Source organism: Lycium barbarum, chromosome 4 (genome assembly GCF_019175385.1).
Source record: "Lycium barbarum isolate Lr01 chromosome 4, ASM1917538v2, whole genome shotgun sequence".
In the NCBI taxonomy this organism is placed as follows: Eukaryota; Viridiplantae; Streptophyta; class Magnoliopsida; order Solanales; family Solanaceae; genus Lycium; species Lycium barbarum.
Window position 1 is genome coordinate 103169576 of NC_083340.1, and position 22532 is coordinate 103192107.

Consider the following 22532-nt stretch of genomic DNA (forward strand, 5'->3'; position numbering starts at 1 on the left):
GGACCAAACGATCATAGTGAATGGTGTCCCATTTTTACACTTGCTACGGCAAAAGAAGAAAGAGTCAAAACTCTCATATGAACAAACATTTTGCAAAATCAAAATTGTCAAAATTTACTAAAGTTAGCAGCTTTTACTAAGGCCGAAACTCGGCAAAGGCAACTGGCCAAAATTTGACAAACTCCCCAAACGGGGGCTGCCACATCAAAAACTTTGTTAGCCAAGGCTGAAAAGACACCGGTTCTAAAATACAGCCGAAGAAAAATATCGGCTCTAATAAGACGCTCCTCGAATAACCGGAGACGACGGAACTGTCGAAACATCAGACAAGACCCAAACGGGATCGATGAATCAATGACTACGAGTCACCTCGTCCCAAAACGGACCAGCAATAAACACAAAAATAAGGACAAACAGTCAAAACGAGGAAGCAGAAAGATGCACTTTTCATTTATACAACGAATGATTCTTTACATCAAATGAAGAACAAAGCGCTATGAAAACAAAAATACCAAAGTACTAGCCCTATGCTACCCGACACGACTTGAAGAGGATGAATGGTCGGACTCGGTTTGCTCGGAGTCGTCTGACTCAGACCCGAGGGCAAGGTTTGCCTCCTTCTCCATTCCATTGGCTTCAAGTATCAGGGCCGGAAGATCCTCCAGGCCGTGCTCAGCTTGCTCGAGGGTAAGACGCCGAGACTTCTATTTCTCATATTCAGCGACAATAGCGGTATGAGCCTCGGCCGCCTCCACACTTTTCCAAGCTTCCTCCAAATCGGCCTCAGCCTTGGCCAGTTTGGTTTCCAAATGAGCTCGATTCCTCTCAAGATCATCCCTCGTAAGATTGGCCACATCCAGCTCGGCCTTAAGGGTATCATTAGCGTTAATCGCCTCCTCAAGTTCAGTTCTAAGGCCCTCGCATATCCGAGCCCGCTCCTCAGCTTTCTCTTCGAGTACCCTGCTGCGCTCGTTGAACAAAGCAGCCTCGGACTCAAGCTGCCGGTTCCTCTCGGTCAAGCCCGTAGCATCAGCCTTCACCGAGTCTAGTTCTCCCCGAAGTTGGGAAACCGTGGTCTCGAGTTCATCTAACCCCAAAGAAAATTGGGTTTTATCCCGGCTAAGGCCGATCTTCTCGGCCTCGAGGCTCAGATTGTAATCAGTCATGGCGGCCAGATCACTCTTCAATCGACGGTTTTCGTCCTTAACCGCATCAAGCTCGGGGCGAAGGTTGGCCAGCACGACCGCCCAGTTTAATTCTTCTTCTTTCTCCCGAAGAAGGTGTTGGTATTTCTCTGTCTCTCGGCCCTGAGCATCGAGTTGGCCCTGAAGATCGTCTATCTCATGTCGGGCACGGATGAAGGCCTCATTGACCAGCACCACACTCTGCAGATGAAACAAACCAAAAGACTTAGGCAAGGAAAGGATGACATTCTCAAAATGAAATGTATGAGGGGGGCTAAGAATCTTACCTGGTTGCCCGCGTGCATACCCTCGTTAATAAGGCATTCCCAAGTAACCCCGGTCATTTTGTGTCTGTCCGAATCTGATACAAGGGGATGCAAATAGCTCGCTACGCCCACCGGACGTGATAGGAAGCTGCAGTCCTCGGGGACGGTGACTACTGCTGATCGGGTTCTCCTTGGCTCCACGCTCGGGGCTGGGAAAATGTTCACCAAGCTATCCCTGGCACCGGATTCGGAGGCCCGATAGGCCGGCCTCGTGGCTCGAGGGATAGGAAGGTGACCGAATCCCGCTGCTTCGCAGGACGCGGGGGGAGTTCTCGAGAACATATCATCAAAGTCATCCACCCGCGTAGCCGGGGTAGATGAACTTGGAGCAGCCTTGATAAATTCAGCAAAGGCCGAGGGCTCCACAGTTGTAGCAGGCTCGTGCTCGGGAGACGGCCGCGCGCCTGTGGGGGTTTCTCTCTCCGGTACTGGTTCGGTCCTTTTTTCGATTTTAACAGCAACCGCTTCCCCGGACCTCTTTATTTGAAGGGGAGCATCTTCCGAAGAAGTTTCACCTGAAATGTCGACAAAGTCAATCGACCGAAGAGGAGCTGGTGAAAGTATTTCTTCCGCACCTGGATGTGGAGCAGGAACCAAGAGGCCTTCGCCAATGGAAGGAAGGGGCGGAACAGAGATCGCCTCTTCCGGTATTGAAGCCACGGTGGGAACGGAGCTGACTCTTCGAACAATGATGTCGGGCTCTGCCTCTTCCCTCGAAGGGCGGGCAACGCTCCTTGCCTTCTTTCCTTTCGGCGTCTGCTCCTTTTCGGAGGGCTGCTTCCTTTTTGCGGCCTCGGAGAGGACGCGGGAAGAGCCTGCTGTGTCAAATTCGGGCGCCGATGCTGATGGGGCGGTCCTCGATTCTGACCTGGGGGCTATCGAGCCCTTAGGCAAACCTGAAAATACAAGATGTTAGCAGAAACCAGAGGGCGAAACGAGTAAAAGAAGAATACTGTAGGATAAGAATAGAGGGCTACCGTGATTTTGGGCAATCCATCGGCCACGGGACAAGTGGGCCCATGTCTGGTCTTCATAGGGATGCTGGGCGAGAAGCACTGTGACCCAGTCGTTCAAATCCCGGATGACCGGAGGAACGTACCCATTGGCTAGCAAAAGTAAAGAATTTCAACGAATAATCAAAATTTGACAAAGCAATACCAAAGAAAATATTCGGGGCTTGGGACTTACGTTTGTTATTCCATTTCTCCGGGAAAGGCATATGCTCGGCTGGAATTATGTCCTCGGTCTTCACCCAGACGAATCGCTCCAACCATCCCCGGTCTCTGTCTTCGTCCATTTTCGCAAAGAAAGGATTCCGGCTGCACTTGGCCAGTTTCATTACGCCACCCCGGAACCGCCTCGGGGAGTATAGGCGTATCAGGTGAGCTAGTGTGAACTCCTTCTCGGCATTGTTGGCCAATGACCGGAGACACGCTACGACCCTCCAAACATTTGGGCCAATCTGGGCCAGCGTAACGCCGTAGATGCGGCACATGTCGAGAATGACCGGATCCACCGGAGGGTTTAGTCTGAGAGTGAAGGGGTATGTGTAAACGTACAAAAACCCTTCATGGTGGTCGGTAATGGATTCATCAGGTTCGGGAGCGAAGACCCGAACAGGACGAGTGTCTCACCCGCAATCGGCCCGGACTATGTCAAGCTTCTCCTCGGTGATGGATGAGGGATACCGCCTCACGTCGTATCCCCTGTCTGAAACGGAGGAAGGCTTTTCGACCTTAAGGTCTTTGTTGAAATTAAATTTGGCCGGTATGATATCCGATGCCGTGGGCTCGAATTTAACCGGGGATGTAGGCTCGACTCCCGAGGACGATACCAATGGGGCATCATCGGAAGTTGATTCGGACATCCTGAAAATGTGAAAGAAAGAAGGCCGAAGAGAGGAATTTAAGAAGAACGAAGGAACTGATGGTTCGATAAAAGGCAAAATTGAAACAGCAACGCTCGAACAAAGGATACTCGACAGCAGCGGTGACGAGGTTGACTCCTGTGCACATGATATGAAGCAACAGATCAATAGGGAGACCAGATTTGAAGTTGGTTGTGTGTTGAGCAAGAAGAAAAAAGAACACAGAATTGAAGTAGGGTTGAAGAGGAGGCAAAATCGTGAAAATGGAAAAGTAAAGGGGTAGAAGGCCTTATATAGGCGTGTTAGGGGAGGAACGGCTCCCGAGGACGGCCAATCAGATGGCGCCACGTGCCCCATCATTAATTTGAAGCGACTCGAAACGACGTGAAAAAAGGCGGTTGACAGAAGCGGACCACCAGGGTTGAGACACGTGGCAGAATAAAGGGCATGCGTTACGCGCTCGTTCCCACCAAAATATGAAGGTGAGGTCGGGATGAGAGAGCCACCGATTTAGGAACTTATCCACTCCCCGTTACTCCGATAGATCGGGGATCCGGGGAGTGTGGGGGCTATCTGTATACGGTGAAAACCGGATATGAGCCAGAACGGTGGTAAGGTAAATCGGTGATAGAAAAGGAGCGAGAACATACCGGATGCTATCCGGTCCTACCCGGGGAAGGCGTCTGTACCGGAGCTAAACGAGTCTGTCTTCTCCGTTATCGAAATGGCCAAGTCTGCTGATCCGAGCGTCTGTGGCCGTTGCCCCGAATAGCCGTTTGACCGAGTGGCCATTGGACCGAGTGGTCGTTGGTCCGCATAACCGTCGCATGCTGACCCCGCACTAGTGGCTTGCTGTCATAGTCAACTACCTACCATGCGTGTGTTAGACGGCGCCGTCAGTCTAATCCCACCAAATCCGTGCAGGGCTGTCCTTGTCATGATTATTTTGTTAGTCTTCATTTGTGTGAGATCCAGAGGGTGGCACTATAAATAGGGCATGTCCTCCTCCCTTAAAGGGGTTGGTTCCTACATTTCTCCAAGAACACTTGTAATAGAATAGCCCATATATACAATCTTTCCTTCAATTTCTGATCCGGCCACGACCGTTTTGGTCACGTTTTTAGCGTATTTAATCCATCAAGCATTCTACGCTGTTCATAAGCACTTGTGTTCATAAACAAACCGCCATCACTAGCCATTTCATTAAAGAACTCTTGCATATATATATTAAGATCCAAGCACATATCCTATACCCGCTTACAAATTCAATTGATTATCCGATTTCGGGGTAAACAGAAGATTTGCATAATATCAAGACTGAAGTATACATATGTATATATATATATAAAAAAATTGTTACATCCGACATTTTTGTTTATTCGAAAGATTCAAGATAAATTGATTTGTGATGAATAAGGCCACAATTGGACCTTACTTGGTATGAATGTGTAGGTTATGAATTCAATGGTGTGGAATTACGGAAGGAGGCCAAGGGCAAAATTGGAATTTTGGAAACTTGCTTTATGAATTACAAAATAATTAGCCAATCATTTTGGGCTCAAAACAATTAAGTGAATGGAGGCCCAACTTAAGGGGCCCAACCGGCCACCATATGTCCAAGCCCATGGATTAATTAAATTCCATGGGAAATTATATAACATGGATAAGCATTAAGAACATTCAAGAAACACAAAGCAAAAGCCAAAGCAAAAAAAAAAAGAAAAAAAAAGAAGACCAATTCGGGTGAGAAAGAAGAGAAAAGAAAAAGAAAGAAAAAAATTTTGGAGCCAATTCTTTGGTTCAAAAATCCATCCCTTGTGAGATTATAACTAAGTGCAAGGCCCTCTACAAGTTGACATAAATATTGTGGCAAGAAAACAATTTCATCCTCCAAGTGAAGAACTTGAAGAAAGGTGAGGATTTCATGCTTTTGTTGTGTTATAAATGGTATATGTATGTTGTAGTATGTGTGAATGAATGAAAAATATGGAAATTTTGTGTGTTGGAACTAAGGGTGTGTTGGCCGAATGTATGTGTATGAATTACATGTCTTGGATGGTTTGAATTCATGTTAGAATCTAGTATGTTATGGTAGAAATTGTATTAGGAATGAAAGTGGGATGAATTAATGGAAGTTGGAAGGTATTGCATGTTGGCCGTGTGGTGCCTTACATGAAAGTGGATGAATTGAAGTTATTTAATGTAATACTTATGTTGTTGTGGTCATATGATGTGAGTGGAAGGTTAATGATTCTTATTGTCATGGAAAAATGGTTATTAAGTTGTTGTAGGAGAATATGCAACTTTGTTAGGATTTATGTAACAATGGAAATGAAAGTATCAAGAGGCAAATTATGATCATTGTTGATGAATTTGGGAGATGGAATTGCATAATGAACTTGTATGTGGAAGGTTAGGAAAAATTGAAAAAAAAGTAGTGGCTTAAGGGAAAGTTTGAATATTATGTGAAAATGGTATGGATGCCTCCGATGTATGTCGTAATGATTTTGATGGATAATGGATATGAAAATAATAAGTTTGGTTTGGAAATGCAAGTTTGAAACGAAAAATGTTTCGTTATGTCGAAAGATGGCTAGTGATGCCATAGTGTATGTTTTAATGTCTATTGTTGTTTTGATGTCATTCTGGGTTGTTGTGTTGATGAATTGAGCCGAGCTAAGTCTCGGTGATGTCTTATATACAGAGGAAATGCTGCCGAAATTTCGGTAGGCAAGTATCTGTTAAGTTGGATTATTGAAAAGTTTGAAACTAACAAATGGTAAACTTGACCATTTCCAAATTTTGGACGAAATTTGGATTGATGCCAAGCGAGCGTAACGCGTTATCGAGGTATGTGAAGCCTTTCCCTTTATTCTTAGGCATGTTCTGGATGTGGTAGGCTCGGCCGCGAGCCTTAAGTACGACTCCGTTCCCCGGAATTCGAGACGGAAAACCGCTCCAATTCCTTCTATTCAATTGAAGCTATTTTCTTACGAATTGCCTTTGAAGTGAAGTTTGGTACAAAACTTCCCTAAACGGAGTCGGAACACTTCCAAACGACTATGGATGACCTCATAAGGTCTATTAGCAACAATTTACCTATGTAGCCTCGAGTTGGTTCGAGGCGGGCCCACAAGGCCCGATATCTTCTGTAAAATTTTAAATACTTCCGTTTTGGTCCGATTTTCTCTAAAAAACTTCTGGACTATTATTTTGTGTATGATATGGCTATTTTTGTGTAATTTATACAACATGATTTCTGAACATCTGAGAATCCAATTCTGATAATAATCTGTCGTGCCTTCCCAACTAGGATATAGGAGCGTACTATGCATACTATCCGGATATTCTGATTTTGGCTCGCCGTTTGGCACCCTTCAGTTTGATTGAGTCTGTATGTAAGTAGTTTCTCATTTATCGGTTCGTGTTTGTCTCAATGCATTCTTTCACTACGACCCGGGCCAGGTTCTGTTATCGTGCATATTTCTCTGCATTGTTCACCGCGTCCCTCGGCGTACGGGCCAGGATCTGTATGTCTGTATGACATTATGATTTGTGTATGGGGATGGCGGCCAGGATGGCATATGATCTGATCTGATTCTGTCTGTCCACCGCGTCCCGTACTAAGAGGGCCGGGTTCTGTTACCGCGCCCCCAAACAGGGCCGGGATCTGTATGAATGTATGCGTGTGCTATCTATATTTATATAAGCACATGCCTCTGTATGATTCTGTATGACTCTGTACTACTCTGCATGCATAATTCTGTCCGACATACTTCTGTCTGTCCGTCTGAAAGATGACTACGTCTGTATGTCCATATGGATTCTGATTCTGTATGTCCGTATGGATTCTGATTCTGCTCGTCTGTCCGTATTATGATTCCGTTTGTCTGTCCGAACCATAATTCTGTTTATTTGTATGGGACACGGTTCTGTATGTCTGTCTAGATCATGACTCTGTCCGTCAGTCTGATTTATGGTTCTGTTCGTTATATTTCTGTGACTCCGGTTCGGACTATGTTTATATCTGTTATGTTCTGCTTTACATACTCGGTACATTTTTCGTACTGACCCCCGTTCGTCGGGGGCTGCACTACATGCCCGCAGGTACCGACGCACCAGGTGATACGCCGCCAGCGTAGGGTTCTAATTCTGCTGTTTGAAGAGCTCCTTTGATCCGGAGCGTATACTTTTGGTATATATATCTTCTGTCTTCTGTATACTCTGTATGTATGGATATCCTGGGTACGGCGGGGCCCTGTCCCGTCATATGATTCTGTATGTCTGTAGAGGCCTGTAGGTGGATGTGTGGGTTACGGGTTTCGTCTGTATGTTAGCCTTATCGGCTTATCTGTATGTTTCTGTATGTCTAGATATATATATGTTTGCGCGCGTGCCGTAGTTGTATCGGCCTACTTCTGTAACTTCTGTTTTAAAAAAAAAAAAAATCTGTATGATTCGAATTCGATCGGGTAGGTACGTATGGGTACCCAGTTAGGGTACCAGTCCCGGCCCACGGGGTTTGGGTCGTGACAAAAGTGGTATCAGAGCGGTTAGTCCTCGGAATGTCTACAGGCCGTGTCTAGTAGAGTCTTGTTTATCGATGTGTTGTGCACCACATCTATAAACAGGAAGCTACAGGGCATTTAGGATGTTACCCTTCTTTGGATTCTTAGATCGTGCGATAGAACTGTATTAGTAGGATGATCCTCTCCTAACGATCTGCTATGTTTCAGTGATGCCTCCGAAGAAGGCAACAGCTGCCCAGAAGGGCAAGGCGAGGGTTGAGGTAGGAGAGACCAGCCGGGCCCCGAGGGTTACCAGGGCCAGTGTGCAGCCTGCACTTGAGGATGTGCCCCCGTCGTCTGGATCTGTTACACCCCCCTTGCCGGAGGATATCAGAGCAACAGGAGCTGCTAATCGGGAGACGGCTCCATCGCAAGCTCCTGAGGTTCCAGTGCCCGAGCCTCCAGGTCCACAGGCAGGGGCGGAGGGTAGGGCCATGCGAGATGCGGTTCAGTTATTGACCACGTTGATGACGGAGCAGGTTCGCAGGCATGGATTTGGGGGTGGTCGTGCGGACAGGTATGAGAGCTCCAGGGCTCGGGAGTTTTTGACATGTAAGCCTCCAGAATTCTCCGGGACAAAACCTGAGGAGGACCCCCAGGAGTTCCTTAGAAAGATGGAGAGCACACTACGATTGATTAAGGCTTCGCCGACTGAGTCTGTGGAGTTGGCTTCGTATCGATTATATGAGGTGGCGGCAAATTGGTATGAGTCTTGGCAGCTCTCCAGGGGTGACGATGCTCCCCCAGCGGTATGGGTCGAGTTTACTAAGGCCTTTCTTGACCATTTTCTACCACCAGAGCTACGGAGAGCTAGGGTTGATCGGTTCTTGAACCTGAGACAGAATGGTAGAAGTGTTCGCGAGTACATCCTAGAGTTTGACTCACTGGCTAGGTATGTGCCCGCCATAGTAGCCGAGATGGCCGATAGGGTGCATAGGTATGTGATGGGACTAGACCCTTATCTGATTGACGGTTGCTTGGCCATGGCTTCTCAGCCAGGGATGCATGTAGCCCGGGTACAGGCATACACCCAGGGCATGGAGGACCGACGTAGGGAGCGTCGGCCTGATAGGGGTTACGATAGGGGCCGACCTAAGAGAGCCAGATCGGCTGGATATTCAGGGGGATTTCAGGGTGAGCCTTCCCAGCGGCAGGGTAACAGGTATTCGTCCCAGCCAGCCTACAGTACACCCCCACAGTTCACGGGACAGAGCTCCAGAGTCCCAGGCCCACAGGTGAGCAGAGGTCCCGGTCAGTCGAGGCCACCCATACCCCCATGTTCTTACTGTGGGAGACCCCACCCGGGGGAGTGTTATCGCGCTACGGGCGCTTGTTATTTTTGTGGGAGCCCAGACCATCGAGTCAGAGAGTGCCCGCTTAAGGGCAGTTCAGGTTCAGGTTCAGTTCAGCCTGCTGGGTCCGTTGCAGGCTCATCTTCTCCCTCGACAGCTATACGCCCCACAGGGCGAGGAGCATCAGCACCAGCGCCAGCAGGTCGTGGCAGAGGTCGTGGCGCAGCTTCTGGTTACAGCGGTCCTTCGAACCGCGTGTTTGCTTTGACCGGCCGGCAGGACCCAGGAGCGTCTTCAAGCGCACGCCCAGGTACGCCAACGATTCTTTTTGAGAGATGTATGTATGGATAAGTCTGTATTTTGTTGCATTACGTGATCTTATACTTCTGGGTATTAGAATTTGTAAGGTAAATGTTAACTTGGTAGATACCGAGATTCAAAAGGCGACATGGTAATTGTACGACTTAGCCGGGGGTGGGACCCGCTACAAAAAATTTCCGAAAATTTGCTAAGACCCCGATTTGCTCTAAAATTACGCGACAAAGGTTGTGCGGGGCGATCGACGAAATTATATCAGCCCCCTAACGTGTCGAAATGCATGAAAGTTTTGGAGTTAAGCGTGCTCAAGCCAGAGCAATTCTGGGATGGGTGACCCCCTGGGAAGTAATGCAAAGTTTTGCACAAGTGTAAGTATGATAGATGTAAATGAAAATTTGGGGTAACCAAAAGGACAAATGGAATGTGTGGGGTGATTAGTGCCCTTACAGGAGTCGCGCAGAGCGAGGCGGACTAAATGGGCAAAGAAAAGGTACAACACCGCTCCGGAAATTGAGCGAATCTGAATAACCGTCAGAGACGTCCGCCAGTAAGACATTAGTAAATATATCTGTATGTGTGTATGTGTATGTGTGTGTATGTGTGTATGTATGATTTTCGTCTGGTACCCATATGGATTGAAAGCCGAGTCCCGACAACTAATATCGTGATCGACGAAAGGTTTTACTGAACCGAATACATGAAACGAAGCGGGGGTGAGGGCACAGATGCTGTCAAGGACTAGAAAAACCCCTATTCCATTATAACTCAGTCTGGTATGACGAGGTCTGAAAAAGAAAATGAGTATGGATGGTAGGAAAAAGTCGATAAGCGACACGCGAGACGATTTGTGTGATAACTTGGTTGACCAGGGTACCAATAAGGGAATTTTCTATAAATCACTAGAGCCTTAATAGGAGTGATCTGACCTTAATTCGGATTCTCTCTGTTATACTTTTGCACTTTCGATTCTGATAGGGCTCCGTCTATTACGCCTCTATGCTCCTGAACTCGATTACGTTCCCATCTGATAGATCTTTGCACATCCGATTCTGAATCTGTTTCTGGTTGACACCTCTGTATGTCTGACTCTGGATATGAATCCGTCTGATATGCCTCTGTACGTCTGATTCTGATTTCGAATCTGTCTGATACCTCTCTGTACGTTGGACTCCGATCTCAGATTTGTCTGACATACTTCCGTACCTCTGATTTCGACTACGAATCCGTCCGCCATATTTTAGTACGTCTGCCCCCGATTACGAATCCGTCCGATATGCTTCTACGCGTCCGGTCCTAATTCGGAAGCTGCTGGTATGAAGTGTCACAAGAAATGATATTGACTATGATATCTGGGAAGCGTTCGTCTGTTACAAGAATATAGTTTATGGTCCGATAATTATGTGGGGTATAAAAATATAGATTATGAAGTTATTTGAATCAGTGACGAGAAGAATTACCCCCTCCTGTAGGTGAAGAAATCATGTCGGAAAGTCCACGAAGGACAATTATAAAGAGGACCCTCCCGAAGTAGTATGACGCCCCATAAGGTCAATTTAACATTCGAGGACGAATGTTTCTAAAAGGGGGGAGGATGTTACATCCGACATTTTTGTTTATTCGAAAGATTCAAGATAAATTGATTTGTGATGAATAAGGCCACAATTGGACCTTACTTGGTATGAATGTGTAGGTTATGAATTCAATGGTGTGGAATTACGGAAGGAGGCCAAGGGCAAAATTGGCATTTTGGAAACTTGCTTTATGAATTGCAAAATAATTAGCCAATCATTTTTGGCTCAAAAAAATTAAGTGAATGGAGGCCCAACTTAAGGGGCCCAACCGGCCACCATATGTCCAAGCCCATGGATTAATTAAATTCCATGGGAAATTATATAACATGGATAAGCATTAAGAACATTCAAGAAACACAAAGCAAAAGCCAAAGCAAAAAAAAAAAAAAAAAAAAAGAAGACCAATTCGGGTGAGAAAGAAGAGAAAAGAAAAAGAAAGAAAAAAATTTTGGAGCCAATTCTTTGGTTCAAAAATCCATCCCTTGTGAGATTATGACTAAGTGCAAGGCCCTCTACAAGTTGACATAAATATTGTGGCAAGAAAACAATTTCATCCTCCAAGTGAAGAACTTGAAGAAAGGTGAGGATTTCATGCTTTTGTTGTGTTATAAATGGTATATGTATGTTGTAGTATGTGTGAATGAATGAAAAATATGGAAATTTTGTGTGTTGGAACTAAGGGTGTGCTGGCCGAATGTATGTGTATGAATTACATGTCTTGGATGGTTTGAATTCATGTTAGAATCTAGTATGTTATGGTAGAAATTGTATTAGGAATGAAAGTGGGATGAATTAATGGAAGTTGGAAGGTATTGCATGTTGGCCGTGTGGTGCCTTACATGAAAGTGGGTGAATTGAAGTTATTTAATGTAATACTTATGTTGTTGTGGCCATATGATGTGAGTGGAAGGTTAATGATTCTTATTGTCTTGGAAAAATGGTTATTAAGTTGTTGTAGGAGAATATGCAACTTTGTTAGGATTTATGTAACAATGGAAATGAAAGTATCAAGAGGCAAATTATGATCATTGTTGATGAATTTGGGAGATGGAATTGCATAATGAACTTGTATGTGGAAGGTTAGGAAAAATTGAAAAAAAAGTAGTGGCTTAAGGGAAAGTTTGAATATTATGTGAAAATGGTATGCATGCCTCCGATGTATGTCGTAATGATTTTGATGGATAATGGATATGAAAATAATAAGTTTGGTTTGGAAATGCAAGTTTGAAACGAAAAATGTTTCGTTATGTCGAAAGATGGCTAGTGATGCCATAGTGTATGTTTTAATGTCTATTGTTGTTTTGATGTCATTCTGGGTTGTTGTGTTGATGAATTGAGCCGAGCTAAGTCTCGGGGATGTCTTATATACAGAGGAAATGCTGCCAAAATTTCGGTAGGCAAGTATGTGTTAAGTTGGATTATTGAAAAGTTTGAAACTAACAAATGGTAAACTTGACCATTTCCAGATTTTGGACGAAATTTGGATTGACGCCAAGCGAGCGTAACGCGTTATCGAGGTATGTAAAGCCTTTCCCTTTGTTCTTAGGCATGTTCTGGATGTGGTAGGCTCGGCCGCGAGCCTTAAGTACGACTCCGTTCCCCGGAATTCGAGACGGAAAACCGCTCCAATTCCTTCAATTCAATTGAAGCTATTTTCTTACAAATTGCCTTTAAAGTGAATTTTTGTACAAAACTTCCCTAAACGGAGTCGGAACACTTCCAAACGACTATGGATGACCTCATAAGGTCTATTAGCAACAATTTACCTATGTAGCCTCGAGTTGGTCCGAGGCGGGCCCACAAGGCCCGATATCTTCTGTAAAATTTTAAATACTTCCGTTTTGGTCCGATTTTCTCTAAAAACCTTCTGGACTATTATTTTGTGTATGATATGGCTATTTTCGTGTAATTTATACAACATGATTTCTGAACATCTGAGAATCCAATTCTGATAATAATCTGTCGTGCCTTCCCAACTAGGATATAGGCGCGTACTATGCATAATATCCGGATATTCTGATTTTGGCTCGCCGTTTGGCACCCTTCAGTTTGATTGAGTCTGTATGTTGAGTCTGTATGTAAGTAGTTTCTCATTTATCGGTTCGTGTCTGTCTCAATGCATTCTTTCACTGCGACCCGGGCCAGGTTCTGTTATCGTGCATATTTCTCTGCATTGTTCACCGCGTCCCTCGGCGTACGGGCCAGGATCTGTATGTCTGTATGACATTATGATTTGTGTATGGGGATGGCGGCCAGGATGGCATATGATCTGATCTGATTCTGTCTGTCCACCGCGTCCCGTACTAAGAGGGTCGGGTTCTGTTACCGCGCCCCCAGACAGGGCCGGGATCTGTATGAATGTATGCGTGTGCTATCTATATTTATATAAGCATATGCCTCTGTATGATTCTGTATGACTCTGTACTACTCTGCATGCATAATTATGTCCGACATACTTCTGTCTGTCCGTCTGAAAGACGACTAAGTCTGTATGTCCGTATGGATTCTGATTCTGTATATCCGTATGGATTCTGATTCTGCTCGTCTGTCCGTATTATGATTTCGTTTGTCTGTCCGAACCATAATTCTGTTTATTTGTATGGGACACGGTTTTGTATGTCTGTCTGGATCATGACTCTGTCCGTCAGTCTGATTTATGGTTCTGTTCGTTATATTTCTGTGACTCCGGTTCGGACTATGTTTATATCTGTTATGTTCTGCTTTACATACTCGGTACATTTTTCGTACTGACCCCCGTTCTTCGGGGGCTGCGCTACATGCCCGCAGGTACCGACGCACCAGGTGATACGCCGCCAGCATAGGGTTCTAATTCTGCTGTTTGAAGAGCTCCTTTGATCCGGAGCGTATACTTTTGGTATATATATCTTCTGTCTTTTGTATACTCTGTATGTATGGATATCCTGGGTACGGCGAGGCCCTGTCCCGTCATATGATTCTGTATGTCTGTAGAGGCCTGTAGGTGGATGTGTGGGTTACGGGTTTCGTTTGTATGTTAGCCTTATCGGCTTATCTGTATGTTTCTGTATGTCCAGATATATATATATGTTTGCGCGCGTGCCGTAGTTGTATCGGCCTACTTCTGTAACTTCTGTTTAAAAAAAAAAAAAAAAAGAAAAATCTGTATGATTCGAATTCGATCGGGTAGGTACGTATGGGTACCCAGTTAGGGTACCAGTCGCGGCCCACGGGGTTTGGGTCGTGACAAAAATCGTGACAATTACCTAATCATGCAAGACAATGTCGCATCATTACCATATTGGAGCACAATATATACTCCTCATAATTGAATATTGCTCCGGTTACTTTCCAACATTCCTGGGAAAGAAAAATCAAATCAGCCTTCACATAATATTACCTTCCATGACTAACTTTTTTCTCTCATATACTCACCAATCCTAGAAACAATACTGAATTTTTAATTAATTTTAATACTGGGGTCAAGGGTTAGCTCAGACGGTGAGCTCTTTGCCTTTCATAGTTGAGATGGAAGGTTCAAATTCCATCAATAGTATAGCGTTCTCTTCTTCTTGTCCCCTTCCTCCTCCTCCCCTTGATATTTAAAAAGATACCAATAATTCATTACCAATAAAAACTTCATCACTCAGCTTTTTGATATAGCTATTTCACAAAAAAAGAGGAAAAGATGGGGCACAAGAACATGTTTTTTAGTATAAAGGGGGAAAAACTATAAAGAAAGTAACATACCAAAGCTTCAAAAAACTTCCTTGATGCCACAATTTGCTTTTTTCCAACGTATAGGATGCCTATGGAATTGCTTTTCTCATATAATCTGGTTAATAGTGAATATAATCTGGTTAACAATGAAGATATTTGGAAATAGGAGTATTATATAAGCCTTATATAAATAAAAGTCAGCATGAGATTAACTTATATCACCATGAATGCTTTGTTAAGAAACTATCGCGAAGATCAGACAACATTTAATAACAAAAAACTACTCGTCGTAACTGATTTTAATCCAAAAAATCCAAGCACAAATAAATATAAAATATTAATGCTAAAAAAGAAGAACCCGGAAATCATAAAGTTGGACCCAATAACAAAGCTACACTCTAACTCATGAAGTTTTATAACCAGAAAAATACTCTAAACCTTAAAAAAAAAAAACACCTAAATGTGGAAAAAGAAAAGAAAAATAAGGACTCCTAATTAAACCAAAATTTTATAACACAAAGCTAATAACTCGTAACCTAAAAAACCTAGTACTCCTAAATCTATATGGAGCTCTAAAAAAGACTCCTAAAAGTGGAAAAAGAAAAGAAAAATAAGGGCTCCTAATTAAACCAAAACTTGCTTTCGCACTCCGTTGGGGCTGATTCGTTAGTTTTATTAACTTTTGTCAATCATTTTTCTTTCTCTCTCTCTCTGTTATATTGTTAATAATTATATTTAATTCAAAATAGTCATATCAACTGAAATTTAACTATTTAACAGTAGTTATATTCTTATTCAATAAGGAGAATTGACGAGCTAATAATTTGATAGAAACTAAGAGTCCACCAAACAGGATAGAGAACCAGGTTCTCTATCTGTTCCCTCAAGTGAAAGCAGAAAGTAAATAACAAAAGATATTTACGTGAAAAATTCATTGCTCAAGGGATTAAATACCACGACCTACCCCAGTAGGATTTCCAACTTCACTAAATAGAGCAACTTCAGATTACAACCTATTGCAACATAGGAATTAAACTCTTAATCCCTACCCCTTACAATACCTCTATTGTAAGCCCTTTACAGTAACTCTATTGCAAAGACACTCTTGACTAACTCTAGCCAAGAACACAATCACACCTTGACTAACTTTAGCCAAGAACATAAAACAACAAAGGTTGTAGATCTGTCCTACTTTACACTTCTTGAAAGCCGTGTAGGAATACAAGTAAAGAACAAAAGACAAAGATTTAACAACTAAAAAGAAACATAAGACATAGACATTGAATACTGAACTGGTTTCTTTAGTTGTTACAACTTTGATCTTTGAGACAGCACTTTGGGAGTAGCGGCGGCTGCCTCTTGAAAGTAAATATTCTTTTTGATTTCAAAGTGTTAGGTTAAGCATTATAACATGTTGTATATATATATATATATATATATATATATATATATATATATATATATTGGGGAGCATGTGAGAATCATGTGACAATGGATAGAGACATTTCAGCTGTCACGACCCAAACCGGAGGGCCGCGACTGACACCCAAGACCCTACTCGGCTGAGTGCCATACTACTATTCCATCCAGGAGGCACAACTTTTTGTGAACCTTTAATCTACGAAATGACACTTCCGTCAGGTAAAAAAAAACTTTTAATAAAACTCTTTCGTTAAATCAGGGACTTCTCCCTTATCGTTAATTCAAAGAAAACCTTTAGTCACCATAAAATCTTTAAAAATAAAGTATAAAAACACATCGACCTATATGGTCGTTTTACACAACTGTCGACATCTCGACGCACTATCCACAGGACACTGTCTGCAAAAGTCTCTAACATACATGAAATACCATAACAAAAGTACTCTGACTCGACAACACTCCGGACTAAGATGGAGCTCACCAATCCAGCTGACAGCCTGAGAACATCCTATAGCCAATGTCTTCTACTTAGCTGTATACACCTGCGTGGCATGAAACGCAGCGTCCCCAGGCAAAGGGACGTCTGTATGAATAATGTACCGCGTATGTAAGGCAGAACTAAAATAATATATCTCGACTTGGATGATAAAAGAGTAACAGACTCAATCTGTACCTGTGACCAACACTACGAATCATGTATGCATATGAGCTTTTAATACATCATGAGTATATATGTAAATAATGCATGCCTTCGCACTGTTCATCGCCCTTTCGGGCATAATAGCATAATAAACTTTTGAAAACATGTACATATGTATATGCACCTTTACCCATTTGCTCCTTTGAGCATCGCCTCGTCGGGCATCATATCATAATGGCCCCATCGGGCATCTCAATCATCATATACCAACTGATCAGGTGGTTTGCGTATATATCGCCTTAGTCGTTTTCCCTATGCCCCATGAAATCATGCAATACTATATATATATATATATATATAGGTATGCAAATGCATAATAATCTTTGTAAAACATCAAAAGACTCCCTTCGAAGCAACTTTTAGCTCAAAATGGGAACTTCTTCCCCTTTTCATTTGTCTCTTTCGAGACTTAAAATCAAACATGAAATGCATATGAATAAGGAAACCTTATGAATGTCCCCATCAGGATTTAGACATCATTATGAAAACGTACAACTTATGGATGCCCTTTTGGGACTAAGAGGTCAAGGATACGGATATCCCTACACTGTCTAGGAATAGAGTCTTCGGAGTTCGTTTATTTACTGGGTTCGTTCCGATAATAAGGATTTTCATCACTACCATAATCATCACCACTATCATGTCTCACTTTGAATGATCCATAACATAAGCTGAGGCCACACATCCTGAATATAATAAAGAATTATGTAGCACGCTCAGACATAAGCTGAGGCCACTTGTTATGTAGCACGCTCAGACATAAGCTGAGGCCACATATTCTATAGCACGCTCAGACATAAGCAGAGGACACATATTCTAAATATAATCCAGAATTATCTAGCACGCTCAGTCATGTCATGAAATCATCTAGAACCTTAGACTTGGAAATCTCTAGGATTGGAGTCATCATAAGAATCTTCAGAAATTATACACTTCTGGCATTTGTAGGAGTAAACATATTATGGATGTCATGTATGGAATCAAAACATAGGAATCATGCCATTGAAAAAAAGGTTTAACCTTAACATACCTAATTGATCTCCTACGAATTAACGCTTATTCTCCCGAACTTGCTGTTACACCTTGGAAAATCCCCCATACATGCACAGTGAATAGGATAACAGAGTACATAGCATATGCGATGTTTTGACGAGTAAGAAAGAGTATTAGATGACCCTCAACGAGATTTTAAAGGCATACGAGGCACGGAGAGAAAGTTGTTAAGGAAAGCAAAGCCATATATTGTGTATTGGATACGAATTTCGAGCAACAAGTTTATGATGGCATAATGATGTCTTAGAGGAGAGTACTAACGCCCATAAGATTGATATTGAGATGTTAAATAAGTACCAAGAAGGTTCCATAAGGATCGGAGATCAAACGAGTCGGCGAGAACGAAAACGAAATCACTGGGCATTATACAGCCCAACCTGTGGACCATACAAATTGTACCAGCCGTATGTTGGACCTTATAATTGGCCAAGGAGGCCACCAGCCACTGGACCAGATGTACGACCATACCTACGGTCCGTATAAATAGTACGGACCGTATGGTTGTCCGTATAAAGAGGGTCGGGCAGATTTTACGTTTAAGTATAAGGGACCTCTTTCATTTCATTTTTATTCCACTTTCACTCTAGACTTCAAGAAACATCTAGAACCCTCACTACTCTTCAAATACAATAGAAATCAAAGGAAAACCAAGATCAACAACATCAAATTGATGAAAACAAAAGTGTGAAACCTAACTAAAGTTCATCCTCCTCAAAGAAAACCAAAAGAGGTGAGAAAGGGTTTTAGTGCTAGAGGATAAACTCCAAGACTTGTTCAACCATCACCCAAGGTAAGTTTCATGACCATCTCGTGTTGTTTAAGGTATTGGAAGGTTAAGATACCCAAATCGTAGAAAAGCATAGCAAATGGGTCATAAATGAGTGAATAGTGCCATGGGTGAGTGGTAGTTGAATTGGATCATGAATGTCAATGTGTTGAGGTTGCGAATACGTTGTAAATGATGTTTAAACCATGGAATAAGTATTATACACGCGAAAGAGCGATAATGAGTTATAAGTATAAATGTGGAGAAATTGGAGAAAAATGGTGAATTGTGGTTAATGTATATGAATGACGATTGTTGATTTCGATATTGTGAATGTTGTTGTGAACGCTTGAGAGTTGATATAGAAGGTGGGAAAAGTAGTAAAAACAAAGGAAACGCTGCCCAAATTTCTCTAGACTTAGTAACGCGTTCTTATAGTTGATTAACTAACGTTAGTACAAATTCTCTCTTGAAGGTAGTGGTGTGATATCGAAGGAGAGCAAGTGGACGCTAGATTGATTAGACGATAAAGGTATGTAAGGTTTATCTTTTCTTTCAAAAGGCATGAATCCTTCAAGTCTTATATAATCCTTCTCAAAACGAAGCCTACGAGTCCTTCTATACATGGAACTACATATGAATATGATGGTAATGATAACGAGCTAGAGTATAGAGATTCAAGAAGTTGTGGTATGATGTTATATTTGTTAGCACTCGCCTTATGCTCTATTTTCTTCAAGCCGAGGAACGATACTCATAAACGTTCATAATGTAATCGGGGGTTTACGACCTAACGTCACCACGACATAGTGTGATTGCCCTTAAAGCCTAACGTATGCTCTTAATGCTAATGTATGATATGTCCATAAGATGATGCTATGTAATGAAATGCGTAAGAATGATGTGTTATGATTGATTTTGTGATGATACGATTCCACCGTGCCTAGATGGCCGGGCATGTCACTGCTAAGGCGGGCTGCATATGATTCCACTGTGCCTAGATGGTCGGGCATGTCACTGCTAAGGCGGGCTGCGATGTTACACCGAGCCTAGAGGGCCGGGCATGATCACCACGAGTGGGCGGCATATGATGGTTACCCGGACGCGGGTCAACGACGAGGACTATGATGAGATGATTTATGTGATGTGAAGACATGTGTACTATGATTATGTAAAATGTAATATATGTAAGTAATGTGATTGCCTATGACACTTGTGCAAGTTATATCTTTGTCTCATGACTTATGATCTTCCTATTATGCTTGTCTCCTTCTTGCCTTACACACTCAGTACAATGTTCGTACTGACGTTCGTTTTCTTTGGACGCTGTGTTCATGCCCACAAGTAGACAGGGAGGCGAGCTTGAGCCAGACCTGTAGAAGCTGATAGCCGATCGAAAGCACTCCTTTGTTCCGGAGGTGCTTGATTATTCTTTTGTGTATATTTGTACATTTTGGGCTCGACGGGGTCCTGTCCCGTCTATGTGTTTTGTATTCCAGTAGAGGCTCATAGATACACGATGCGAGTTATGTGGTCTCACAAGGTTACTATGATGTATATGTATAAAAACCATTATTTTGATAGCCTAAAGGCTTATGCTTATAAAGATATTACGTTTTGACTTGAAAAGTGATTTTTCTTGTAACTTGAGAATAAAATTGGTAAAATGTTATTAAATGAGCAAGATAAGAAATAGAACGAGCGGTGCTCGGTGGTTAGCCCCGGGTGCCCATCGCGGCCCCTAGTTGGGTCGTGACAAAAGTGGTATCAGAGCAGTTCGGTCCTAGGAAGTGTCTATGAGCCGTGTCTAGTAGAGTCTTGTTTATGGTGTGTTGCGCGCCACATCAATAAACAAGAGGCTACAGGGCATTTAGGAAAAATGACCATCTTTCTTCTTATGAGATCGTGCGATAGAGCCATGCATAAGATTTTATCCTCCCTAATGGTGTGTTATGATTTCGGAATGCCGCCAAAGGGGAAAGCCGCAGCCGCCCAGAAGGGAAAGACTACGACAAAGAGGCGGGTAGAAAGAGAGCCTCTAATGAATATTGAAGAGGGTGAATCGCATAACGAGGCTTTGTCTAATACTTCCTCTACCCCGCCCAATGTGGGAGAACAAGGAGGAGCTCCAGCTCCAATTCCTCCCCCGGCTGCTTCGGGTCAACAAATGACCTATGCCATCCAGTTATTGACACAATTGGTTGCCGCACAAGCACAACGACAAAATGTGGGTTCAAGTGATCGGGCAGCAAGTACCAAAGCCCGTGATTTTATGAGTCTAAATCCTCCGGAGTTCTTCGGGTGAAAGTCGAAAGAAGACCCACAAGGTTTCATTGATGAGATGTTGAGGACTTTGAAGATTGTCCATGCTTCCAAAACCGAATCCGTGGAGTTGGAATCTTACAGACTCCGGGATGTGGCGGTGTTATGGTACAACAATTGGGTATTATCAAGAGGAGAGAATGCGCCTCCTCTGGTGTAGCAAAAGTTTGTAGATGCTTTTATTCGTCACTATTTGCCACCCGAGGTCCGCCGAGCTAGAGCGGATAGATTTCTAAATTTGAGGCAAGGAAATATGAGTGCCTGGGAGTATAGCATGCAAGTCAATTCTTTGGCTAGATATGCTCTGACCATTGTGGTTGACATGGGAGATCGGGTACATAGATTTGTGAGTGGCCTAGGGCCATATTTATTCAGAGATTGTCTGACAGCTTCCTTGCAAGACGGGATGGATATCTCCTGAATACAGGCTCATGCTCAGAGTTTGGAGGGGAGACAACAACAACAAAGAGGTGACCGTGATATTGATAGAAGGCAAAGCAAACGGGCTAGATCTGTGGGGACAGGTAGCGACTATAGAGGGGGATCGAGGCAGACTTATTCCCGACATTCAGGCCAGTCAGTGACTAGTGCGCCTCCTCGATTTGCGGATAGGAGATTTGATCGCTCTTTTCCTTCAGGCCAGGGTCAGAGTTCGAGAGCTTCGGGTTCTCAGTTGGGGGTGATTACATTCAAAGGGGACCACCAGTTCCACGATGTAGCCGGTGCCAGAAGTTGCATTCAGGGCCGTGTCGTCAAGACATCGATGCTTGTTATGTTTGCGGATAGACCGGGCATTTGATGCGATATTGTCCCTCGCGGTATGACAGAGGTGGGGTTCAACCCACAGGCTCAGCAGCGGGTTCCTCATCAGCACGCCCAGCGGGGCAGACCCCCAGATGACAGCAGGCCGAGGGAGAGGCCGAGGGGCAGCATCTACTTCAGGTGCCACTTAGCCCCGTGTATATGCTTTAGCCGGACGGCAGGATCTCGAGTCCTCTCCGGATGTGGTTACAGGTATGTTGTCTATATTTGTCACGACCCAACCCCGTAGGCCGTGACTAGTGCCCGATCTGGGCACTCAAACACATTCTAATATACAGCAAACGCCGACGAGGCTTTATTTCAAATTTAGCTAATTTCCAGAAAGGTTTCGGCAGAGTTTCCTTTGTTTTACGGACTATCCCATATACCCTGCACACAGAAAATACCAACAAAGGCCACACAGGGCCAACAAAACAACATTTAAATATATGCGGACCGGCCGCCGCGGCGAATGGAATCGCCGAAACACAACATAAGCACACCACTGTACAGAAAGATCCCAACCCACAAACATGTCTACAGACCTCTAAATGGACCAACGGAATCATATGGCGGGACAGGGCCCCGCCGTACCCATGAACGAGAATATACACATATAGAAGTGACAGACTGTACCCAAAAGGTG